Source organism: Neopsephotus bourkii, unplaced genomic scaffold (assembly GCF_033783945.1).
Source record: "Neopsephotus bourkii isolate Nb327-2 ecotype Australia unplaced genomic scaffold, CSIRO-AGI_Nbou_v1 NB_1358, whole genome shotgun sequence".
Taxonomy (NCBI): domain Eukaryota; kingdom Metazoa; phylum Chordata; class Aves; order Psittaciformes; family Psittacidae; genus Neopsephotus; species Neopsephotus bourkii.
Window position 1 is genome coordinate 5751328 of NW_026901837.1, and position 19473 is coordinate 5770800.

At 37.5% G+C, this 19473-nt stretch overlaps 1 protein-coding gene across 3 annotated transcripts in view; it reads right to left on the minus strand.

Annotated features, from left to right (window-relative positions):
* HS3ST5 (heparan sulfate-glucosamine 3-sulfotransferase 5) overlaps nt 1-19473 on the minus strand; it is a 203124-nt gene that overhangs the window by 88350 nt on the left and 95301 nt on the right. For all 3 annotated transcript variants that reach the window (XM_061366853.1, XM_061366850.1, XM_061366851.1), the window contains one exon: nt 10082-10289. The gene's annotated coding sequence lies outside the window, so the exon portion shown is untranslated. The remainder of the gene's footprint in view (nt 1-10081; nt 10290-19473) is intronic.

The window sequence follows — 19473 nt, forward strand, 5'->3', positions numbered from 1 at the left end:
TTGTAAACAAGCATTCATGACAGTGACAAAGAGATATTTATGTATCGTTAAGCTTTGCTGAGAGAGCACTTCTGTCTGGAGTTTCAAAGAAAAAGACCTCTTGTATTCATTGAGTTATGCATCATCCCATTCCTGTGTCAAAGCTACAAGCTTGATACATTTTACTGCAGACACATTTGAGTTACAGCTTTCAAGGCTGTGTTAATATTTCCATATGTCCTTATTTTCCAAGGTTAAACACTCCAGCAAGTTTTGAATCAAGACCTGAAGAAAGCTTCTAGCTGCCTTGGTCAACAACACAACTCCTGTCAGCTTCAATTACACCAGGATTTCACGTAGAATCTGGAGTAGGATTGTGGCAATATTAGGGTCTGGATCCACCTTCCATCATGAAGACTTTCTTAGTTAGGTGCCTAAATTGGGACCTGAAGTCACCTTAAATTCTCCCTATAATTAATGCCAAGAGGTAAACATTTCCAGAATGTGATCCAGATCTGGGCTGCTGATTACAGAATCAGCTTAAAATGAGCAAGCTCTCCATTTAGAGATTTCTGCTATATGCTTATGCTTCTAGGCAGGAAAACTCCGCAGTCCTTCCAATGAGACCAAGGAACAGATTGTACAATTCAAGTTTAGGCCTGTGAGAAATATGCAATTTGTCGGGGGGGGGGAGGGGAAGGAAAATGTTTCCTTATTTTATTTTTAGCTTGCATTTGAGATATAGTCATATTCTAAATAAGGAGTCATGATATTCAGAAACAGAGACAAAGAATCCAAATGCAAATCTTCAAGTCTCCACCGCAGTTTCTATAAGCACAGAAATGCTGCATTCCTCTATTTTAGTTCACTGTCATTTGTAAGTAATGTGACTATCATGGAATGAAAATTGATGGAAAAAAAGAAAACTATTTCATGTCACCTGTTTACTGAAAACCCACATTCCAGCATATTTAGAATGATTATAAAAATGAGATTATTTTTCAGACCTGACTGAGCTGCCAGGTTCCAAGCGTTACTGTAAATAAGAGGATCATATATAAGCTATAATATTTTCTAAAAATGACTTAAAATCTCTGATATATTTGACAAAAGAAATAGCTGTTTAGGTGGCGCAAAGCCATCTTTCTGGTTTTGTTTTGCTTTGTTTTTTAAGATAAGATTAAGAAAATAAACTTCAGATCCATGCCATTTTTAGAACTTGAAATTGAAAGCACCAAACCTTTTTAACACAAATGGGGTGATTTTGCAAAACAGGACAAAGGTAGAAAATGTTTAATTTTTTTTAAAAACATTCAGCATTTAAGCTGCTGAGGGATGTGGAATGTTAAATAAGAATTTGTGCTATGGGACAGTAAGCAAACATGGATAAAGTGCATAGCCCATTTATTTTGCACATTTTTCGCCTACCATTGAATATAATTTTTATCCGTGATAACATAAGAATACAAATGCATGAGCACAAGTGAGTGAATATTGAAACAGTGAAGTATTTTAGTGAATATACTTTCTGTATGTTATCTTACGGTTTCACAATCCCTGCTGACTTGGTGTTGGGAAGCAGACTTGGTGTCAGTTACCTCTGGAGATGAGAGAGATGTATATAGTAGAATTCAGTCTCTGTTCCCTATTTTTTATCTAAGTATTTTTCATCTAAGTAAAGCCTAAGTACTTGAACTAGGAAACACTTGCCCATGTTCTCAGGTAGGAAGCATGAGACAGCTGAGAATCTTTCAGTGCCTGGTCAATGCAGAACTCAAGTTTTTGGAGGTACCTTTCTTGAGATATATGAACTGCCTGCGGAATGTGAGTTAGCTGAATGCACAGCACAGCCAATACAGCAATGCTTCTGGGTTGTGTGATCACAGGATTTGAAGTGACAATCTTTCCTGCAAGCTAAGATACTTGTGAATCCTCAAACACTAAATGGGCACTGAAGAATTTGGGGTTATTTTTGTAATCATGCTGGTAGGTTTCTGCATCCAAATTTTGCTTGCATTATACTTCAGCTATTTAAATCCTCCTAGGACCATGCCAGTAATCCAGGGACTTTTATGAGGACACTGACTTTTGTTCTTAAGGATATAAGTTAAGAATAGCTTCATGTTACATGACATCAGACAACAAAATTACATCAGAAAATTCTATCCATTGTACTCATTTACAGTTTTAGAATGCTACATGTACAAGATGTTAAAAAAACTTATACCCAAGACTTGTTTGTGCTAAGCCTTATGACTAGGTGAGGGTGCAGCTGCAACAGGTATTCACATTGCAGTATAAGTATGATACCATGTGGCAAAATCACACAATCCATACAGCTGTAAAAGGAAGTATAATATGGAAAACTATTTTTTTCCCCTTCTGCATTAATAATTTAAAAGAAGCTTGTAATTACATTTTGTAAACAATGTGTACTTAGTTTTGGTATATTTGAAATATTTAAAGGCATTTGAAGCACTATGCAGGGATCGCTTTGTCAGTCCTATTAAGACAGTAGCTTTCTTGATCTCAGTCAAGATGCCAGCATATTAATAGAGGAGGGAAAATGCCACCCTCTAGCAGAATAATGAGGAAGGGCACTGAAAACATTTGACATCTTTTTGTATACACATCTTGGAGCTCAGTTTGTAATTCTGACTTAGGAAAGGAAGGAGAATTTAGGTTTAAGAGCAACAGTTAAAAATTGCACCAACCAAGACAACAGGCATAAATTCCCCAAGTACTTTTAAGGCAGTATTTCCTGTGAGTCTCCCTCCACATCAAATCACATGAGGTTTCATTAGACTCCTTCAAGACAAAAATATTCACATCTCACATTTTGATTTGCAGAGTCTCCAGAAGGCAGAGGCTGACCAGGAAAGTGTTTTAGGGTGTTAACTGTCCCCAGCTCTGCTGGGACTCCCTGCAGGGACAGGGAATTTTTTGAGCAGACAGTACAAGTAGACCCTGAAGTGCATTGGTTGTCTGCTCCTCAGAGGAGCTGGGTTACTCAAACAGTCAAAGAAAAGAAATTCCTTGATTTCTGGAGGAGTCCCCTGTGCCCTTTTAGCTGGTCGGACTGCAGTCAGGATTTATGATTATACCTTATGATTTGAGTACTGAAACTGTAGAAATTCTGCATTGTTTCCATGCCTTCTCTAACAAGCTCTAAGTACCCCAGTAGGAATACACACAATTTAGAAAAACAAATGCTTTATTCATGATAGCAATAAGTACAGCATGGCTGTACACATACCAATTGAATAGTAGTTTTGCATTTTTTATTTTATTCCTCCCAATAACTACATGTTCTTACAAGTGCCTCACAAACATGCACTGAGTTTTCTACACAGCTTTTGATGGAGAACATTTTAAATAGTTTTCATAAAATGAATAAAGCTGTGATACGCAGCACAGCTGGTGAGCTAGTGAAGAGACTGCAAGGAAGGAATTACCAGGAGGAAAATGTTCTAGGAATGTATTTCCCTTATGAGACCCAAAGATTAACCAATTAAGATTAGTGCTTCAGTTCATCTATGTAAAATATATGGAGAACAGGGTGACTCAAATACTGCTTTTGAGGTAGCTATTTCTCTGACAATTATCTACCAAAAATCAAAACCATGATATCACCAGTAAGAAAAGCAAGCTAAAGACCTGTGTTATCATTTTATTCTTAGTCTTGAATGTGAACTGGAGGAAACACAAGAGAAGTATTTAGAGGAGCATGTCTTACTTATGTCATGTTATGACCCCAGAAAAATCCAGGGGAATAAACTGCTTGCACCAATGAAATCCTCATGAGTGAGACCCCAGGATGCCTTTTTTCTGCTCCCTCTTGAAGGAAGGTATCAAAGCAAAGATAATGCTGTCAGGGAGAATTTTCTGGATTTTGACAGTGAATACCAACAGTTTTACAGTTATTTCTCCTCCATAAAGATGCTTGTAATTTTTAATTAATATTTGTGACCAGGCGTGAAGACCTCTTTCATCCTGAAACTGGACTCTAGCTTGTTGCAGTGTTGTATGCAGCTTCTCTGACTGTGTGCTTTCATTTGATATTATTTGCTTGCAGCTTTCATGTATATTTTCTCCTCTACCCCCCCCAGTTATTCATTCCTATAGGCTGATATTGTTGTAATCTGACACGTCACAGATATGGGATGTTTGTTTGTTTGTATGAGCCCCCAGAGTTTAAATCGCCTCTTTCACCTTTCTTCTACCAAGAGTAGAACGCTTAATTTTAGCAGATACACAGAACTTTTGAAAGTCAAATTCTCCACTGAAAGCACTCTGCAGTGTGTGTGCAGACCCTAAAAGCTCACTGCATAACCAGAAGAGATGCACCATGCCTCTCTCAGGAGCTCTCTTTACTCAGAAGATTTTAAACAGTTTTTTGTAGAAGCTGTCCATTTGTGGAAAATGAGAAAGTAATCATGGATATTAAGAGATCCAAAATGACCATACTTTTGAGAACAAGATTGGTGCTTTATATCCAAATGCAAATGTGAGCTTCAGAGGCACTGTGGTTCAGGAGCAATGTTCTCTTACTATAAAGAGTGAAACAGCCCTGGATGCTATGGGTTATTAACAAGTATGCAGATATCTCTGCATCCAGGCCTTTGTCTTGGAAACAGAAGAGTTTTCTAGATTTCATTGGTTTTGCTACTTTATTTTTTAACCTTGGTGAAAAGCAAAGTAATACTGGAAAAGCCTGTGTTGCAGATGCTTTTAATTGGAGTGGGAGGAGTTCTTGGTTCATTCTCTGGGGCCACAACTGAGCAACATGCTTACCCCTGCTTTTTCCAGGGATGTGAACAGCCTCATTGCAAACTAATGTTTAAAGGCATACATCTAGAAATCTTGCCCAACTGGATGTCTGAATCGTTTCTGTCTTTCAACCAGTATTGTCAGTTCAATCTCAGCCAGGTGTTCTTCTCCAGGAGCCACTTTCCTCTAGGCAGTGCAACATCTTTGTGATTGCTCTGGTTACATCTGTGGAAAATGAGATATGCACTTGGGTGTCATCTGCAAAGCCTGTATCAACTTCGCAGCTCAGCCCATCTCTGAAGAGTTTTATGGAACTATTGGAAAGGGATGTAGGGGAAGGAAGGATTTATAGCCCTATGGTTAGAGTACAGGAGCAGGATACTGTGAAAAAAACCCACAATTTTCCCAGTGTTGTTTTGGGGTCTTATTGAAACCAGATTCTGTATCTGCAAGATACACAAGATTGGGATATATTCACTTAGCATTTACAGGAAGAAGAAAAAACAAACAATTCCTTATTCACATCTGAAATTAAAAAGGCCTTGCAAATTCATACAGCCACAGGAAACTGAAATAATAATACTAGCAAATAGAAACATGTTGCAGAATATAAAACTCCCTGGATAAAACAAATAGAATAACACCTATCATTTTTTACTGCAGTATATTTTAGCCACTGTGTATGTAACGTTTAATTTTGCTGTGCAGAAGACATTACTGAAAGAACAGTTTTACTAGATAATTTTCTTGTTTGGTAGAGCTCATGTATTAAAAAGTTAATATACTAAATTTACATTTTTCTAGGCTGATTATTTCTTACTCCAATCTCTCCTTCCTCATTCTTAACCTCTTTAAAATGAAATGATATAAAATAGGACTTCTTTTTGACAGTTTTAGTCAGAAAAACCTTACTTTCCCTGCCAATTTTCATGCTCTACAAGCTTTGCCATCATAAACCACTTTGCATGTATTAAGAAGGTGTATTGTATTAGATGAGGCAATTTAAGTGTATCCTATTTCACTTGGTGAAGCTAAGCAGCTTTGCATTATAACTAAGTTGAGCTAATGAGAATATGCTTGAAGCGTGTGTTACCTGGAACTGAAGTTAACTAGTCATTCAATACTGCAACCTGTGAGTTTGCAAAACGATGGCAGGAATCCTGCTGTGAGGGAGATAGGAAAATTATTATAATCTGCATTCTTAAACTGAATGAGTGTTTTGCTCAGCAGAGGCCTCTTGACTGCAAATAGTCTGAAATTATATCCTGCTGTTTAAATGTTTTTTTTTTTTCAAAGTGAGTAATAATGTCCACATTTTCTTACATCAAATATTTTTAAAATCTAATGTGAGTAAAATTACTGAGAAAGGGAAAGTCATAATATCTTTAACTTCTTGTAAAAGCTTTTTGATAGTCAAAGCTGTTTGATAGGGACAAAGTGTCAAGAAATCATGTTTTTATACCTCTATCTTAATTAATTATTAGATTGATAAAATTTAGCACTATATGTCCCTCATCACCTTATTACTGAAAAAAAAATATACACAAGTTTCTTATTTTGTCCAAAAGAAAGTAATTTCAGCAGAATCATCTGGTAGATGTGATGCTCAACATGCTAGTAAGCTAAAACTCATATACAAAGTATCCAGAAAATACTGCACAAACATGAGCAGGGGACCACGAACTAGCAACCAGACACAGTGAATGAATTTCCCCCACAAGCATGGAAAACATAATTTCATTCATACGAATTCTTATCTCATTAAAGCTAGAAATGACACCAAAAAGAAAGAAAAAGGCCTGTAGATAAGTATTAGAGGTCACCATAGTTGTATGAACAATTATGTTCTGCTGTGTAAAAGCAACAAATACTGCAAATGCTTTGCATTGCATCCTTTCTGAGAGTCCAAAATGGAAGAGGGGGCAACTCGGATTATCCTTCTTAAATTCTCTGTCCTTTAATTAGTGACCAGTGAGAAGGGTTAAGATAAAGAAAGATGATGGAACAATTTGTATGTTCATCAGTGCCCCACAGCTGGAGTCAGAGGAGACTTCAGCTTTGCTACACTTGGCTGTGTGCGTATGTGCAAGTTAAACAGACCAGGGCTTATTTTCTTGTCCAGAGAGGGGGTGACCCAGCCTCTCCACTCCAAAACAAGGTGGCCATATACTTAGCTCATTCAGGGAAATTGTCCCTACCCCATGTTGCTCCCTGAACTCTACCCTGGCATTGTGTAGGATTGTGGGGTAAAAGCATGCTAGGGAACACACAGACAGATGGGATCGATAAGCAGGAGGCAGGGATCAAATTCACGCCCAAACCTTACTTTGCTGCTGCTGACAGGTGTGTATAGCTTTAAGTTTGCTGATGAGGCATAATGCTTGAGAGGAAGGTATGGTTACTCTTGTGTGAAAGATGGCTCTCAGGAGAGCCAGCGAGTCAGGAAAAGGTGATGACAAGGGCAGAGACGTATCTTAAACACAACTAGCTTTTCTGGAACTTAAAGTGCCTCATGCTGTTTTGCAGTCATGTTGGTTTGGATTAGGATTCACAGCTCTGACCTACTTCTGAAGTAGTGGATAGATTGCTTCTGTTTTCCCTCCTCGCAAAATACATCTGACAGAAGACATCTTTTTTCTGCATACTAAGTCAACCTCTCAAGACACAGAAAGGCAGAATTCAGGGGACTCTCCTTTCAGTCTCTGGGAGGAAGCTGTAACCACCAGGACTTATTCTGTATGCTGTAGCCTTAGCAGGCGATCTCCAGGATCAGTTTTAAATCTGGGGTCATGTCAAACGTTCCCATGTCAGAAGCCATAATTTATTTTTTTTTTTGTTTGCTTGTTTTCTGGTGTGCTTCTTCATGAAATGCACAATGTTTCTTTTGACTTAATAAGCTTGGCACTCAATTCAGTATGACCACCATTTACATCATTTGTTTACATCTGGGTAATTTCTTACTTTTACTACATAAATTTCTGCGGGCCCTGTGGATAAATCTAGCTGCACTTGTGTTCTTGCAAAACATAAAAGTCAGCCAGTAACAAAACTAATCATGGAAAATTTGGACAGGTGAAACTCCACTGGATTTGCAGCCAGTCAGACAGTTTAGCTCATTCTTTGTGATTTGCACTGTTTAAATGAACATATCCATTGCTTGTCAAACAAAGTTTCTTCTCCAATCTAAGAAAGGTTCTTCTCCAATTTATCAAGTAACGTGTGTAATATTTGTCATAGCATGCCATATAAAATCCACAGAAGTGAAGAATAAAGCATTTTTTTGCATAATTTTTCATCCGAATTCATATATATAGGTATTAATGAATGTGTGGTTTAGTAGCAATACCGTAAGCAAAATGAAAGTTACATAGGATCTTCCAGAATTACCTATCCTAACAAAACAAGACTCTGTCATCAATTGTACTGAGTTTGCAAAACCTGTAATCCTATATATTATATATATGTAACAGTACACTCAAATGCATATTACACAAATCCCCCAAGAAGTACCAACATGCAAGCAGTACAAGGAGTTGGAGTTCACAACACTTTTGACATTTGAGCTTTGCAAATCTATGAGCTATTCATCCCTTAGTATACACACATGTATAAAAGACGTAGTACTATAAACAACACTTTACACATTAAAGCTACAATATATGTTCCATATGAATTTTACTTTCTTGGACGATATTTAAGTTTTACAGAGAGGTCACCCCAAAGAATTAATATACTTCTCCATAAGGAAATCTTTGCAGAATCTTGCAACTCCTCTAACTTTCTGCTTTTAAATGGAATCTGTATTTTTATATCCATGTTCTTGTTCTTGCTGAACTCAATTACAAAAACTCTCAGCACCTTCAACAGAACTTAGATGAAACAAAACTGCATTGATACTTTTTTCTTCTCCTCCTATCTTGAATAGACATTTGGTGCCAAAGGGAACAGTTCCTTTTGATGAGGGATGATATTTTTGTCTTCTCTTTACTTTATAAGGGTAGCAGGCATTTAGAATGCAAACAGAAATGCTAGCTAGAGTAGCAGACAGAAAAAAGATCTATTAGAAAGCTATTATTCATGTGCTATCACAAGAATTTCTCCACAAAAGTGAGAAAGCAGAATTCAGTTCATGTAGTTCTAATTGCATCAAATTTGAGGTGCTGCTATTTTAGCCAATAGGTTTCCTGAAACATTTTAATATGCTATGGAGATGTTAATAAGAATAAATTGTATCTGTAAAACAATTTATTTTTTTTAATTGAAATTTCAAATAAGATAAGCTTGACAGAGTAAAACTGAAAAAAATTTTACCTCCTCCTCCCTCAAACCTAGATAGAGCAATAATCCTGACGAATATTTGCAGTATATGAAAAACAGATGGCAATAATAGAAAATCAAGATTACATGACTGTTCACTTTTCTTCTTTACAGCATATAGCTTTATCCAAATCATTATAAACATTTTTATAATGTTATGATTGATGCTGAAATCCTGATGTATCTTTATGATCTTGCTACTTTCCTTGTCAGTTATGTGTTTGAGACATGACTTGATGTGCACATACGCCCACACACATTCCACCACCTTTCTGAGCATGTGTCTGTTTGCAAGAAAGGTTTCTTGTACATTTTTTATCACACCACAGAAAAATGACGTCAGTGAATTGTCCTGATCAAGGGTGATTTCCTGTGGTGACAGACTAATATTCATAGACTATGTAATATTTTAACAGAAACCAAGGGATAGAGAAAAAATTTTGTTAAATTAACATTAAATTTAACATTTTATTAAAATTTCACAGCTTCCAGGAAGTGAATAGCTGCTATTAGGAAGAAATTAATTTTTTCCAACTTGTTGTGTATGTCTTTGGCATTCCCCTGAAGCCCATGTGCCACCTAGAAGAACTAAGCACGCAGGTGACATTCCCACTGACTGTGAACAAGGACCATCTTGTGAACAGAGTTAAGTAGAATACTCTTCTAGTTCCCTTTCTTCCAGTCGTAAATCAGATGAGTGTGATTGCAATGCACTAAACCCAATCTTAAAAGAAATACCACAAAAATGGCTAATGGTAGTCAAGCTCAGAGCATGGGTAGAGCTTGCTCATGTTGTCCAACAAATCATGTATAGGGCTTTAAGCTGCACCAGCTCACTAGGTATGCTTATTCAGTTGCAGTTAAAAGCACAATCTCAACAACATATGTGATATCAATCATAATTTTATCCACCTGTGCCTATGTGTAAGCAATAAAATGAAACATGGTCTGCCTTGTTAATGGTTAAATGAAACAGTCCTAAAAATTCATTCAGGCTTTTAAAGAATAGACTAACCTTTGTGTCCTTAGGCACATCCAGAAAGTCCAGTACATCTACTTTTGGTGAAGAACATTCAGGAAGAATTTAACTCATCAGTTCTAGAGTTCAGTCTCAAGGAGTCTTTAGTTGTTACTGAAAAGACCACTCAAGGGATAAAGCAACTCCAGGTATGCAGATGGAAAGATCAGACATCTCTGATGAAATGATGTACAACTCGCTGAGCCTGTATGAGAAGAGAAGGCACTTGCTGCATATTTGAAAAAAAAAAAACAACAACAAAACCCAAAGATAAAACACCCAGCTTCCCTCTTTAAGATTGAAAAGAAATTTTGTGTGGTAGGGCACAAGTGGCAGTACTTGCCAGCTGAAGTTTTTGCAAGTACTGTGTCTGTCTTGTAAACATTGTCAGCCTGGAATCTGGAGTGCAGGTTAGGGAGGGAAGGGAAAGGAAAATTGCACCAAATGCATTTCACAATAGTAAAAGCTGAACAAAAACAACCTCAAGAACAGAGAAGTGCTAATTACATGTATATTAAGTGGGCTACAGGAAAAAAAATATTAGATCTATACTGTCAAGAGGTTATAAGCTGTCCTCACTACTGTTACTCTGCTACCTCATACCGTTGACATTGGCCAGAAATGTATTTTACAGGCATTTGTAAATCACTGAAAAAAAACCACTTTTATACTGAGAACAATGCTAGACGCATCTGCAGAAAATGTTAATAGTATTTAGTGAGAATTGTTTGACTGTTCTCTTTTTTCTGTTTGTTTATAATCTATCTATGCTTCCATATTGAAGAAATGGGAAACAGACACTAGAGTGAATAGGCTATTTAATTGCAAAGCCTGTACTACAGTTTTTAGCTTTCAGCATGAACATATCTACTTTCTTTCGAAGTAAATTAAGCCTTATGGAATTTGGACTACGGTTAAGCCCTCAAAATAATCAATGCCAATGTGACCTGCAAAAGACGTTAGCTCTGTAATTATTCTGCTAGTCAGGAAAAAATACTTCTGAGTGGAGAAACAGAATTAAATCAAAAGGTTTCTACAGAAATATTACAAAGAATGACTAGTTTGAGCACCTTACAGTATGACCAGAATCTAACAAGAGCACACATAAAATTAAATTTTGTTGGATGTTTGATGCACCAATGTAGAAATGTACAACGCAGAAACTGCATAACCGGGCATAAGACTCAGAAAGTAACAGCCACACTTTCTTTTCAATTAAGTGTTTATTTCACTACATAATTTTCATTGCAATACATGAACTACTTACTTAACTTGAGAGCAGTTTATTTCTGACTGCTTTTGCCTGTATGGTATATGATTTACCACGATGAATTATTTGTTTTTCCATCAGAAACGTTTATGTGTTAATAATTTATCAGATAAATGGTGTCTGACTGAGCAATTTAAAAAAAATGTAAGCAAATCAATGGCAAAAGATGCCAAGCAGCATATTATAATGATACAATAATTTGAGCTCATACATTAGGCTGAACTGATAATGTCCCAAAAGCCCTCTTTTGATAGCTCAGTTGCATAGAGTAAACATTCAGCTGAAATAACTAATAAAACATCTCAACTACTGCTCTGTGAAATCATGCCAGTATCATGAACAGTATCTTTGAAAGCTAATAGGTTGGCTCCAGAAAATAAACAAACCCTATGAAACCTCTCTGCACGTATACAAGCTCTCCCTGGAAATGGGACTAATAGTCACATGAAGAAGAGAAATAAACTCCTCTCTCAGATGTGTGAATGGGACTTTGGAAATCAGAAGGGTCTGATTCCTTTGATATCAGTGATATTTATAGAATACACCATTAGATCCAAAGAGTGTTTGTCATCCCTCATATGTGCAACACAGACAATAAGGGAAGCAAATGTGATAAACTCCTTAAGAGGGAGCTGTCAAGGGCTCTTGACATATTAGAAAAAAGTCATGCTCTGAGTTACAGGATTTTCAGCTAAGCTGATCACAAGGAAAATAAAACGTATTCTTAGGGCTGTGCTTTGACAATCTTTGCTACCTTTGAGGTTTTAGAGAAACAGAGGGAGATTTGAAAACGCTTTTGGAGGAAAGTTGCATATATACATTTCTTCTTTTTCTTACACGTGTATTACATGGACTAAGCAACTTAAAATTTTCCAGGGTAGTACTTAAGCTTCCTAAAAATAATGTTGCTAAAAGTCTTATCATCTTATAGGCATTCTGTAATAGCAGAATGGACTGTTTTCCCATCAGGTTTAAGGAGACTAGTCAATAATGTGTTGACAGTATGCAGAGTTATTTATAAAATGGATACCATTCAGTTTAAATGAATGCACATATTCTGCCAGGAACAGATTGTTTTCAAACTTAGCAATAGATAGGAATTCTCTTCTGTTATTTGATGAAATCTCATATTGGTTATAAACAATAAGTTTCAGGTATGATAGATTTACCAATAAAAGCCACAACTCAACATGGAATATATGCAAATATCAATATATGTAATTATATATTATGATGACAAATGTCATCAATTTATTTAAGGTAAACCATTGAAATGAATACATCTGAAGTGAAAAATCAAGTTAAGTGGAGTAATATGATTTTTTTCCTTCTTATTTGATTTTTAATTGAACTCTTTGTGCTAATGAGAATACTACAGATTTTTGTTTAGTCACTGTCCATTTGATGTGCATTTATCCGCTCTGCTTAAGACTAGATTCTTTGGCCAATGTGTCCTTTCAGACTTCATGCCAAGGATCCATATGGGTCTCTATGCCCTACAAAAGGACAAAAGGTTCACTTTTAGTTCTTTCCCAGAGTAGGATTCCTTTTAATAGACTGGCTGATCATTCTTATAAGGGTGCTAGTGTTAAAGTCAACACCATTAACCAGTAAATTGTTAATTTATTTACTTTTTTCACAAAAAGCCTTTTAGCTGCTTTTTTTTATAAGCTAGATACACTCAGACATATCCAGGGGCTTTATAAATAGAGAAGAAGAGTTTTTAGGGATCCAAGCAGTTTGTGCATGCAAAGCCTCAGCTACTGTTCTGGACCTGCTAGGTCCTAGTCCTTTGTTCCCACTTGCCTTATGTTTCTTTGCTTGTAGTCTCCCTTTTAAAACAAGCTGGTCCTGGGCATCATGCTGATCATAAATTCAGTGGACATCACTCCCCATAGATGATAGGGAATAGATCTTGCCAGGCTTGACATCTCTTCTCCCACACAGTTGTTTGACTGTAACCAAGCCAGCTGTGGTCCTCACATGCTCCCACATGCCCTTATGATACTTGTTCTGCCTTTCCTCCATTCACTTAGTAGAAAGACAGGAGGACAGCAGGACTAAATCAGGGAATAACCAACTGATGTAGATATATCATTTCTCTCCATTAAGAGAGCAAAACCCTTACTCAGCCACTTGATGACTTAAAAGCATTTCAAAAGCTCATTGAATTCAAAGCAAAGGATATTGTCTTGCATTAGAAACTATTCAAGAGAAGTCACCTGCACTGCATAAAGGTTTGCAATGTTCCAGGCTGAACTGGTTTCTCCTCCTACCAAAGGCAGCTAGACACTGAACAGCTGTATGGCTATACAAGTGCCCAGTACTGTGGACCCCAACCATTTAAAATTGTAAGTAGAGGCACATCAATAAGTAAGATCTGTTGAAGATTATGTTTGGTTTTTTTTAACAATGAACTTGAGCTGGTTTACTTGTTTCCTTCTCTGAATCTTCTAGACACATTTGTTTTGTATGTTTCAAGTACAAGAAAGCACCCTGGAAGAAAACTTACAAAAACAGCTGAAAAGACAAGCTGATTCTGAAGGCAGAATTTAAGAAGAAATAGACTTTTTTTTTTTTTTAAGTTCAGAAATCAGCAAACAACTGAACACTTATGCATTTTAAGAAGTGACTTCCTCTTTATTCTCACATGAAAGCTACTCTTCCTCAAATAATACACAAGAAATGGTCGTGGGCATACACCTAGCCCATTGCAATGTAAAATAAAATAAGTTAGATTAAACCATAGCAGCTGAATTATACTTGCTGCTTCAACAGAATGAGACAGAAGGTACTAAATTTCAAAGGGTAGATGCTTTTCCTCCTCTTTTACTTACCACTGTGACCTTTTGCAGTGGTAAGTACCTGAGGTAAGTCTAAACACCAAAGGCCATTCAGACTAAGAGCTAAGTAATGATTCAGTGTTTGGTTTTACTGCTATTTTGAGCCCATATCCACATACTATAATTTAATAATATAATAGTTAATACATCCAAAGCATTTAGCATCTCAGTATTTTTACTGAAACCTATGTAAAAGTTAAGGTAAATAAGAAGCAGCCAACTGGCTACATTTCATTCTCGGCACTGCTGTGCTGTGCTGAAAACAGCACAAAGAGCAGATATATCTGCTTCCATGGCAGTGTAGATGCTGTCCTGGCAGCAAGCGTCAGTGCTGCTCTGGCAGGTACAAGTCACAGTCAGAGCTGGTTCCTACAAAACCAATGAATTTGCCATGAATGCAATAAGAACACATAAAGAGGGCCATAATTATGTGACTGGGGACAGATGGAAAAAAAAACAACAACAAACCCAAACAAACCTGAAATGTGGAATTCTCACACAGCTTTTTTACCTCTTGACTTCCCTCTGCTCTGTGAAAATAATTTTCAAAATAATAAAAGTTTCTGAGCCCAACCTTGACAATCAGACTGCCCCAACTTCTTGGAAGCCAGAACTGCTAGTATCTGTATCTCTGGGGTAAACCTTTCTGACTGTATGCCTTGGGGCAGTAGCATTGGAAAACCCTCCAGCACAGACCTGCAGAGCTGACCACACATAGTCTAGAAATTCTTAATGAAATCTGGGAGGGATTTCTATAGATTGCTTCTGCCATCTGCCACATACGTATGAAGCGCAATTACCTTCAGGGAAACAATCCTCCATTCTCACAAATTTTGACATGCCACATATTGCCTATTCAGCTATTCAAAATGCTTTAGAGACATGTGAAGCCAGGACATGTCATCATGACCACCACACCACTGTGTTCATTACCAGATTTTCAGCTTCAAGTTAAATTTTGGATGCATGATGGAATTAATTTCAAGCAGCTCAGTAATTTGGCACGAAAAACCTGAATACTAGCAACCTGCTTTTTTGAAAAGATACTTCTCCTTCTGAACTCAAATTTTAATGTGATAAAACATGACTTGGACTATTGGCATCAGTGAGTAATAGAGGATGGTAAACACACAGTACTAGCTTGTCCAAATTTCAAAAAACCACAAAACTTCTGTTTCTCCATTTTAGCTGTCAGGCAAAAGTGACATCAGAATTCCATGAGAGTCATGTGTTATGATGGTGTAAACCTAGTGCAGTATGTCTGCACTATGAAAGTTACAAATAAGAAAAAATTCCAGAGTAAAATTAAATTATATATATAAAAAAGTGTGAAATGTGCAGTAAATCTCTTGACGTAATAGTTGAATAAAAAAAACAAGAATAAAGTAATCATGAACAAACTTCCTCAAAGTACCCTTCAACAGTGGTATTTACAACAGCTCAAACCTCATTTATATATGAGTACTATTTACCACAAAAGAGCATGTATATACCTGTAATCCAACATATTCCATATTAAACACCATATATGCAATGCATACATACCATGTACAATTTATGTGGGCTCTTGTGCACCAGATCTGCAAGAGCTATTCAATACAAATTGCTACTTGAGACAAGAGGAGCTCTCTGCTAATGTAAATTCAGCACATCAGCACAACTGTACAGCAAGTTACAGCAGCTGAAACTCTGGCACTTGATCTACAGATATTGGTCAGTTTTATGAGGAAATCACTAGTTCTTGGATGAAATAAATAGTGAACTTTCTCTCAAGGGGGAGATCATCCTTCAGACACAAGGCCAACATGAATTTTCTTAGCAGGAAACCTGTTTTCTATGAGAATCAGAAAAAGGAACAGCCAGTGACCTAGCATCTATCCCCTGTGCAGAGAGATGCCTTCCTATCACACTAACATGAGAAACAGTGCAAAGGGGTACAAGGAATGGATGGAACTGTGACACAAGTCATGTCCTAGCCGTGGCAGCAGGGGTGCACCATGCCTACTGGGAAGGGAAGGCAGTAGAACATACTGACCCCTGTCAGCTTTGTGTGACAGTGTGAAGACGAGGGCCAGTGAAACTCACGCATGCTCATCAGCACACTGCAAACTGACAACCCTGTCCAGAGATTTCATGAATGCTGTTAAAGTGTCTATATATAAAAAAGAGACATTTGCTATGAAGATATTTCTCATAATATATGTATTTTTATGTTCACATGTATTTAAATACATGTACTCATAACACTATTTTTGGATGAAAGGAATAGGGTAAATCAGCGTACATTATGATTAAGTGCTACAGAAGTTTATCACTTCAAAACCAGAATACATGTGAATATCAGCTGCTCCACTTCTCCGGAGCTACTTACTAGATCTTGCTGTGTAGTACCTGATACAATCTGTAAGTGGGAAAGAATAGCTGAAAAAACCATCACAGGGGATTCTTCACTCCTATGCCATAGTTACTCTGTCTCTCCTAATCCATGGGCTCAAATCAACAGGAAAGCTCAGATGAAAGCTTTCCTTTATTTTAACGTTAGGCTGTGTGAAGGTAACTGTGTATTTGATCTGGTGTCCTACCCTTTAACTGCAGCTTCCAAATATTTCAGTTACCTGAATTTTTTAACAAGAGGCAAGATAGAACACCAGAAGACCCATTACTGGATCACAGGGCACACAAGGTAAGGATGAGAGAACTGGGTTTTTCAGCCTTAAGATGGGAAGTCTAATGAGAGACCTTGATGCTGTCTGCAGTCACATAAGAAGAGGGTGTGGAGAAGGCTCTCCTCAAAGATGTACAATGGGAGGGCAACACGCACTGGTCACAATGTGCAGCACACAAAATTTTTGCCAAATAAAAAGAAGAAAATTTTCACCATGAAGGTCTTCAGCTGAAGTAGGCTGTCCAGGGAGGTTGTGGAATCTCCATCCTTGGAGACACCCAAAACTCAACAGGATGAGGTTGAGTTACATGCTACGTGACTGGCTTGCTTTCAGCAGGAGTTGGACAAGTGGCACCTTCAGGCCACTTACCCCACCAGGTGACTCTGCTGAGCAGAAGTCCTGGCTGCTATGATAGATCAAACACTGCTTGCAGACCCACTTCCCACAAAATTCTGGGTATTACTATGAGGAATGCGTTTCTTGTCTTTTAGAGTGGAAGCCACACAGCAGTACTCTGAATCCCAAACCAGATCATATGCATGTGACCCAAAGAGTCTCAGCTCCATCAGCTTCCCAGAAGTGCACACTCATGCAAGCAATCTCACAGACCTGAGCTGACTTACAAATCAGAAAGCAGTAAATACATTCTCAAACTAAGTATCACAATGGCTTATCTTTTCATTACCCTTGCCCATTAAAGTAAGTTTTTTTCCTCATTTGGGAATGAAGCATAGGCCAATTATAAAATAGGTTAAATGCCTTTCCTTGACCACCTTCTCTCCTTAAGCTGACAGACATATAAATTAGATGAATTATTATTTTCCAGTTCTATTTTCTCTGACTGGATGGTTTATTTGTTCCATCTGTGTTTTCAGCAGTTTCACATCTAAATGTGAGGGGTTTACGTATGTTTCCAAGGCAGGCAGTGAAAAAAATTTAATCCTGTACTGAACCTCCTGGGATCTGGTTTAACCCCCATCCCTCAAAGGCAGCATCCTTTGATCTCGTTATGTTGCTTATGGACCCCTCCTCCCTCATGGTTGTTGAGCAGCAGCTTGAAATGCCTGCAGCTGGTTGGGAAACTGGTTTTCCATGGGCACTCCAAGGGACAGCTGCCAGGTGCATGAGGCAATGCAGTGGGTATGGATGCACTGTGTATCTGTCTGTACAGCCCATAAGAGCAGCCTATCCCTACCCAGTCAGTTGTTTAAACAGTCTAAATGGCTACTTTTTCAGAAATCAGCTCTGTGCTGTGAGCAAAAACACTGTCAGCCATGAGGAATGCAAAAAAGTTGCCTGTAGTAACAAAATTATCTCTGTTTCCTGGTTTCCTTCACAAACACACACAGAAAGAATTGTTCTGCACCACATAACAGCCACGTTTGAGACAGAGCAGCAGTCTTTGTTTCCAATTTGATTTTATTTTAGTTACCACCCTGCCCAATGCTGCCAACTATTATCATATTAACAGCAGATTTGAAAAGCATTCTTGCTTTCCAGAGCAGAGGTATTCAAGTCCAGTCTCAGATGACATGGTTAAAGTTTCACAGTGTTCTCCAGTCACGTGTCAGAGTAATTAACTCAGCCCTGATTAATTAAAACTAGAAGTTTCTTTTATACAACCATCTAAAATACCAAATTCCACTGATTTCCTGCAGAGATATACACAGGCACAACAATTCCCACTGCAATTTTCATTATTCTTTACAGAGATACTGTGCCATATTCCATATTCCCTCTAGACTTTTACTGATGTGGCTGTACAGATATTGGTAAAATTATTCTTGATTTACTTTGGCACAGAAGAGATCAGCATCAGGCCTACTGGGATAAGATACTTCCTCCCTATGGTCATATTTACTCAAGACTACAAGCTAAAAAAAGCCCCAACACTGATCAAACAGCTTCAACAGACCAACTTTTTTTCATGAGGAAAAAAAATAAATAAATGCTAATTACAATCTGTTTTAAGGATATCTGCTGCTCTTTGTGATTACCTGGAAGAATGAGAACATCATAAATCCAGCAAAATACAGAATTAAAACAGATGTTTGGCTTTACACATACATATGATCTTCTTTATCGAATGCTGCTTAAGAATTGGACAGTTTTGAAAAAAAAATAAAGGAAATCTTTCTTCAAAAAAGGGGGGCAGTTTTCATTATAAACTGAGAAAGCAATCAAAACAAAACCAGGGTCACTTTAAGTGGCTCTCACTTTCTGTGTCATTTCTATGCATATTTTTACCAGCTCTTGCAAAAACCAGAAGAACAGACCACCAAGACCTGCTATGTTTGTCTTGTGGTGTTTCATCAGCTGAAACTGATAGAAAGGATGGGGAAAACAACCAAAAAAGAGGCATGTGATAAATGAAGATTGTCAAGGATAGGCAAGTGAGTGACAGAAGCTGCTTCACTAAGAAAGGAAGATGAATGCTTGAAAAGACTTTCTTTTCATTTTGGTGAATAATTTCCTCTCTATTTCTGTTCAACATATCCAGACCAGTAGCAACTGAAGAACTTTTTGTTTGGGTTTTGGGTTTTTTTGTTTAGAAGCCAATTAGCATTAACAAGTGAGCACTAACTTCTCACGCGTGTCAGTTTGGGAAAT